This window comes from Eucyclogobius newberryi, unplaced genomic scaffold, assembly GCF_026437365.1.
Source record: "Eucyclogobius newberryi isolate DKJ021-1_F unplaced genomic scaffold, fEucNew1.0.hap1 SCAF_7, whole genome shotgun sequence".
In the NCBI taxonomy this organism is placed as follows: Eukaryota; Metazoa; Chordata; class Actinopteri; order Gobiiformes; family Gobiidae; genus Eucyclogobius; species Eucyclogobius newberryi.
The window spans coordinates 14,689,167-14,697,096 of NW_027316389.1; positions in this window are offsets into that span (position 1 = coordinate 14,689,167).

A 7,930-nucleotide genomic window follows, 5' to 3' on the forward strand; every position below is an offset into this window, starting at 1 on the left:
ATTTTATAAATTGTACGGCAGGATTGACCAAAGGTAAGGCTCCTTAAATCAACATAACAGAGGTTTATCTGAGTGTGAGATGTAGAGGTAAGTGTCCGTTCGTGACTGCTGTGTGAAGCGTGAGTGCCCCGTGGCTGGAGTTGCTCTTTGCGACGTGCCATTTTGCAGGAAACACATCAATAAGGCGCGATTACAAGGCTGACAAAATTAATCTCAACTATCATTTCACACAGCTCCGATCTGAGAGTGCTCTGATCAAGTTACATTAACGGGATGCTAGTGAATGATTTGGAGAAGAATCAAAATCTATTTGAGTTCCCTTCTGTTCTGCATGGGCCTATAGTTATCATGAAGCTGTACGGATACAACTGACATTTAAATCTAAGTTACTGAATGTAACGTTTTTCACCATAACTGTACAGGAATTTGTTTTACTGGGTTTTTACGCACTGTGACTCCGTACCAAAGTTGGGTACAACAGGAAACACTAATTGTTTTATGTATTGGCTATAAAACAAGCAATACAGCCATTCTCCAAAGAAAGAATTTCTGGATTTCATTGACATCACTTTTTCCTATTCTAAATGTAAGATTTAGCTTTGACATTGCGACCACTTACAGAAGACTTTCAAGATTGCAGGCTTAATTTCAGATGAATATTTATGTGTGACATTATGGATGACAATCAAATTACATTTGAAGTTAAAATCTTACTTCTAATACAAATTGTGCAAGTAAAAGACAGTTAGCTGTTAGCATGCTAACCCACTAAAGAGAACTATTTCAAATGTAGGAATCAAATAGCTGATTCTGAATGTGGAATATTAACAAAAGATAAAAAGGACAAGTCCAACATTAACTGACATCCAAATCTATGTTTATTTTCTAGCCTAAGCTTTTTAATAATATAAAGGTAATGTGTCATAATTTAAAATGTACAAGCTTTATAAGCAAAATAGTTGTTTAATTTAAATAAATTGACTACTGGAACAACACCTGTGCTTGTTTTTGGCATGTTTTGTATTTATTGCATTAATTCCAAATGTAATTATAAAAAATAAAAAAAAAATGTAAGGTTTTAACTTCAAATAACACCTTCTCAAAACACCCACTTATGAAATTAAAAAAAGAAAATATTTCTCAATTTAGACCCTCCCTGGGGTTTCCTTTATTCCCACACATCAAATAAATACTAACTCTTTCACTTTTGCTATACAAGTGTTCAAAGCTTTAAACTTGAATATTGCAGAACTACCATATCATCCTAAAGATACGACTGGTAATTGCAATGCCCATCACTCGAATCCCTTGAATACAGATGACTTCATAGATTATTAACATTTGTTTGTATGAAAATGGGCATCGTAATGAATGTACTCTTGGAAAATGACAATTGAAATATTATAAACGCATAAACTTTTTATGTGTCCTTTTATTCAGCAAAAAATAAGGGCTAGAAGGGTCAATTCTGCTCTGCCAAACACTGTTTAGTTTTAAGAAACTTTTGACTGCCTTGTTCATTTGTGCAAGGGAAACTTGGGACATCTGGTCTTCTGTTCACCCAGACATGGCAGGATATTTGACGCTGTTCGTCAGTGTAATGTGAAAAGACAGGCCTCATGTTTTAGTGGAGTGTTTTGGAAGAAAAAAACTGCCTCCGTCGCCGCGGCTTGCATCTGACGTACATCATTCTGTCTCCTTGAGTGTCGTGGACAGCGTAGGTGGCGTGGTGGCAGAGGGACAGTCCAGTAAATCCGAGGGGAGGAGAGAGGCAGGGAAAATAGGAGTCAAACCCGTGACCTCCTCGGACGTGCGACGTGTCTGGAGTTGGCAGGGGACGCAATTGAGAGTGACACTCCTGGTTGGAGCTGCCAAACTGCCACTTCCTGTCCTCTTTATTCACACATAGCAGGAGTTGGGTCTGATGGTTGAAGAGTGTGGAACAGACATGTGTCTCCTTGTTGTCATTATGGCGGTACATGACTGCTTCGTCAAAATCCTGGCCTCATATTAGCTTCTGTCCAACAAGCTGGAAAAGATGGAAAATATGGCTTCCCTGTGTAAAAGGTGTAAGTAATAAGATTCTTCAGTCATTTTACATTAAGCCTATATTCTTGTTATTTACAGACAGACAAAGTTCTCAAAATGATATGATGTACGTCATTTTCTATCAACTTTTTTTTAAATTCATGGCCAAATCAACTTCAAAATACTTTTCATGCTTTTACGAAGCATTCACCTTTTCATCCATAAAATACTTTCACATATTTAGATACAAACTATGTACAATTATAATCACTTTGGATTTATTTTGTTTGAATTTGTAGATTTAAAATGATAATAAATACTATTATTGAAAACATTTCTGTGTGATTTACGTTCTGTGTAGCACTTATCAATCCGGAATCATTCTTGTTTCTATCGTTTGGGAAGAGGAGGAGCTCAAAGTTTTAGCCAATCACAGCCGCCAGTTGACACAGTACATAAATAGCTTTTAGCCAAATGAATGTGAAGTATCATACCTACCATTTCTTAAGCTTCTTACCTTGTTCGCAAGTACTAATATAATGTTTTTGATCAGAAAATAGAGGCTTTCAGCTCTGCACAGTTCTAACCTTGCAACAATCCAGTTTACAGCACAAGGTTAGTCAATAACTGAGTTTACAAGTACCTTATCTTCAAGAATATGAGTTGAGTCAAAACGTATTGTGTCACTTTTACTGCATGTCGGCTCCCAGTGTTTCTCAGTTTGATTGGATTTGGGAGACCTCGGTGGCCTTGTGCGATCAAACGTCTGTACAACCGGTGAAATTGCTCTCATAATTTTGCCCATTTCTGCTTTATGCCCATTTAACTTTGTTAGAATCAACTTTGTCACTCACCCGCTCCTCCTCTCTCCTTTAATGGCTTTGTTTTTCTGCTTCTGGCCTCGCCCTAATCACACTTCACTCTTGCCATGGCGCTCTTTCACCAATACAAATAGGATTTAAACTCATATGTCCATTGCAGGTTTCTGTCCCCTCCGGTCCAGTTTGTTTGATTTCTCTGATATCCCCGTCTTCTTTCCTTCCTTTGTCTTAACACTGCATTTGTCCGTGCAGTTCTTCTCACTCGCATGCGCGCACACATTATCTTTGGGCTATTACGGTATAAGTCGATTAGATCCGTCCAAGGCAGTGAGATGTCATTTTATTCTTATGTTTTCAAGCTCGGTGACTTTATTAAAGGCAACTCCCTCAATCTTTTCCCTATGGAAGAATGCACCCGCTGATGAAGCACGGGGGTGAAATGAATGCCACACACTGTTTGAAATGACCACAGCCGATTGCGTTGCAAAAGATCTCAAATTATTGTTCTTTATTTGAATATGCAATAGAAAACAGCTCGGTGACTCTGACACAAAATTTTTGACACAATGTTTGCTATTCATGTGTATACGTCCGAGGAGACAGAGAGCTGCACTCCCACCTTTCCAATGACAAGAAGAGGACTGTGGAGACTCAGGGCTTGGGGGGGAAAATGAGATGTTACAGTCAGTGGAGGCGCACAGCGGAGAAGAGTTGGAGATGAGACAAAAATGTGTCTATTCGTGCCAACTGGTGTGGTGACCCTCCTGCAGGCTGCCGTCGCCTTCTGTCAGAGCGGGGAATTAAAGGGCCGTTCACCACACACGGGCACGTCTGTATCCTCCTTACTGGTCCACTCCTGATACCTTGAAATTGCACAAAGTTAACACATTTCGAGAAGCAAACATCAAGAATCCATAGCGTTTTGGATTGTCTTTTACTGTGGGGACCAATATTCCCTCTTGACAAGTGATATATTCAGATACTTTAAGCTCTAATTGCACCCTGCCAAAGAGGAACGACCTTAGCACCTCAACCAAACAAGCAATTTACTTTAAATTGTATCAAATCTAAAAATTTAACTAACATTAAACTAGATTAAAACTAATAATAGTACACGGTTATGTCTACTTCAAATATATGAAGACATAAGGAGTTTATTGCTCCACCAGAGAGTGATAACGCCTTCTACATTACTATCATAGACCTGATTGCAAACCACTCTGAGGGAACTCTAATCCGTGGAGGTGATTGGTGTTCAACCTACATTAGACATATTTAACTCAAGGGGCACTGGAAGAGCAATAAATAGCAAGTTCCGCAAAGTAACGAAGATAAATGAAGTATATAAGACCCCAGTGCACGCCAACATACCCATTGATTCAATCCACACACAATCTAGAATAAACCAGTGGTTTCCAAAGTGGGGGTCGCGAAGCATGAGCTGAGCTGGGAGGTGATTTCAAAATATAATGTCAAAATTGTTTAATCTTTTTTTTAATTGAAAACGGTCAGTTTTAGTAAAATTGGATCAGATAACATAATAAACTACTGAAATAAATACAATTAAACCTCATTTTAAAATTATTCCTGGCATGAAAAGTTTGGAATAGACTACTTTTCATTTTCAATTAAGACAGAGCAAAAATCACAGAGGCAGACACAAGCACAATATGCTTAAGTGATCATGCTCCTATTGGAGAAAAAACACACGTTGCCAGCCTGCCTAATGATCCTTTGTTTAAGAAACAAAGTCAAACTACATTGAGACTTCTGGAGGAAAATGACAACGATAAAACTTCCCCACTCATTCTCATCCAGCTGCTGGAGGTAAAACATGAAGTGTTTAAAATCCTCAAGTGCTACTGGAAATGAAACAGCAACAAGTTTAAATAAATAATCTGACTTCACATGATATATTGAAGAAAATTATCTTTTATATATTATGATATTATGAGGGTAGACACTCATAATAGTAAGTAGGCTTTCTCCATTGTGGGACAAATAAAGGTTTATCTTATCTTAATATTTATACATTTTTAGCCTGGAAACAACTAGCTATTTAGAGTAATGTAATTTTAACCAAACAAGACATAAAAATATTCAGTTGTCGTCATCTTCTGTTTTTGAAAGAAAAAAAAACTTAATTCTCAATTTGGGCTCGCAGATTGAGAATTTCTTTTGGATGAAAATAGAAATGTCTTTTTTCCAGATGACTACTATTGAATATTTTTTTTATGATGGAACACTCCTGCACGAATGAGGGATTACACGACAAAACAATTCAATCTTCATTTGAATCTTTCTACAAAAAAATGTTTCTCTCAAATTTCAGGAGCTATGTCTAATCATTGGAAAGGTGAACAGAACAGAACTTGAGCTACAGACAAAGACTTGTCTGTAAAAGATAGCTACATGTTGAAACTTGAGGCTGTGCATCATTTTAGATTTTATTGGTCAATCACTGCTTGCCTTGATTGCTCTGACCACACCCACCACTGATTTATGGTGTTACAAGAAATCAGACAAGAAATGGAGAACTCAAACCACACCAACAATCAAAGACTGGACTTACATAAGACATACTTAATAAATTGAAAAACATACATTCAGACCTTATTTGAACATGGACACATTTGATCAACTTTGGACTAATGGGTTCGATGTTTTTGTTTTCCCCTGTGTCCTTTGCATTTCTAATTGTAATAGGATGGGAGAGTTGCATAATTATTAAAGTGGATGTAATTCCTCATTTGTCGAGGAGTGTTCCATTGTAGAAAATGATTCAGTTGTAGTTGTTTTGAGTCATTCTACATGTGATTGAGAATGACTCAGTGCTCTTGGATGAGCATTGAAAAGTCTTGTTTTCCAAAATACAACAGTGCCCGGATGACTACAACTGAATCTTTTACTACATCATTATTAAACCAACGTTCTTATTTTTTTTTAACATGGTAAAATTGTGAATGTCGTCGAGGCCCCTGCCACCCAGATCTCTGCACCCGCCCCTTACGGATCCTCCTGCAGGTGGCGGCCCCACGCCGCTCGTTCAAGCCCCATAGGGAAAGTCCTGGCCACCAGACGCTCGCTGTTGTGCACCCTCCCCAGGCCAGGCTCCAGGATGGGGCCCCGGTAACACCAATTCGGGAGAGCCTTCCTTATATTCTGGTAGAACTGATTTGTTTACTAAAATAATGTTCATTCTTTAGCACAGGACAGAAAAAAGGTATTACACGTCCAAATGTCAAGTACCATATACAGTGTCAGTGGGTATTCTGGTATTTGTCCATTATAAGCACAAACACATTATACTGTAGTATGATGAAACGTTATGTCAATCACAAAAGTGCATTGATATAGCTTCTCATTTACTCAAATATTCTATGTTCTCAGGCTGTTTACACACACACTGGATTCGTTGTCAGATGCAAAGGCCATCATGATCATTCATAATTTGTCTTATTCTAATAACACCTTTCTCGTAAAGACCTCTTTCTATGTAAACTTTAAAAAACAACAATAATAATAAATGGGAGACTGAATGATACTTGAATGGGTTTCATTGAGAAATCTCTTCCACTGTCACTTTAAGGTGAGTGTTCCTGGGTGCAGTGCTGTCCGGGGCAGAGGGGAAGGTCATGTGGAGTTCAGAGCGAGCGTGATGAGTGATGGCTGGGCCGGGACAGCACTGTCTGCTCCTCCTGCTGATACATACGTCCCTCTGAACATTCAGAAGAAGTACAACTCTTCACAATGCATTCACTGACACGACGCCCATCTCCACTGGGACCAGGTCAAGTTTCTTTAAATGGTTTTTGTTTGTATGTAAGTATTTTTGATTTCACAAAACCTGAAGCAACACATGAGAATCTCAATATTAAAATCTTATGAGAGATTTTTCATTTCCCATGCATCAAATGGAGCAAAGAAGATACAGAAAACCACTTAAAAAGACCCAACAAGACACTTACAGACCGTTCTTTGGAAAGGTTGCAGAGAAAAGCCAAGATTATAAATGAAAAGTAAATAATGGTCACTTCCTCTGTGCAGTTTACATGAAACCTGAGTCTGAAAACTGTTCATAAAAGGTTAGACCGATACGCTTGAGCTGTTACAGTGTAGATCTTCAAACTACTTCATTTAAAAGGTGCTACAAGGATTTACCCTTTCTGCCTGGTCGGTTTTCAAAAGTTTTTTAAGGTTACCCAAGTTTATTTTACAGTCAAAATGAGATTTCAATGTATCATAAACATTGTGTCTTGAACCTTATTCTGCAAAATACATTTACCACTAATGAGTACACAAAGCACAATATAACATCTGTAAAAAGTCTGATCCTCCATGGTCAGCATATCAAATTACGACGACAGAAACAATTTGATTAACAATTGTTGGGAAATATAACAACAATTGAATTCAGCAATAACAGTGCAGTAACAACACGGCATGCAACGTGTCAAAAACAGCAATATCACTCTTTTACAAATTTAACCACACCTTGCGTTTAGCCGCCGCCTCCTCCTGCGGCTGACATTTTGGCGTGCATGTGACAGTTACCCAATCTAAATTCACCCGTTTGTCTCGGAAATCCCCCCGCAGCCCATCACCTCTCCCCCCCCTCCCAAACTATCATAGCTGTATCGCAGTGCAAACCTCTGCGGTGATGTTGTCAGGCTCCTCTCTGTGAAGTGGCCCCAGCCATAAAACAACAGTGACGTGAGTGATTGATCCAGCAATGAGCATGGCAATACTCCTCTGCATCAATATGAAGGCAGCCTGCGGGACTGGAGCCCTTTCAGACAGCTCTGTGTTTCTCCTCACAGGGAAAATCCATACACAATTGATGGCAGTTCAAAGGGAGGCTTTATTGTGGGATATCAAATAAAACATCAGAGAACAAGAGGACGGCCGAGCGAGATAGAATTAAAAAGAGCACAAGGGAGGGAGAAACAGTGGGAGACGTAACAGAAAGAGCGATCTGCATTTTACTTTATCTCCAGTTTGCACCTGAATGATAATGAACAGGGCACGGCGAAATAGAGAGACTTCATCTTTTTTCCTGCAAGACTCCCAAACTGCGTGTC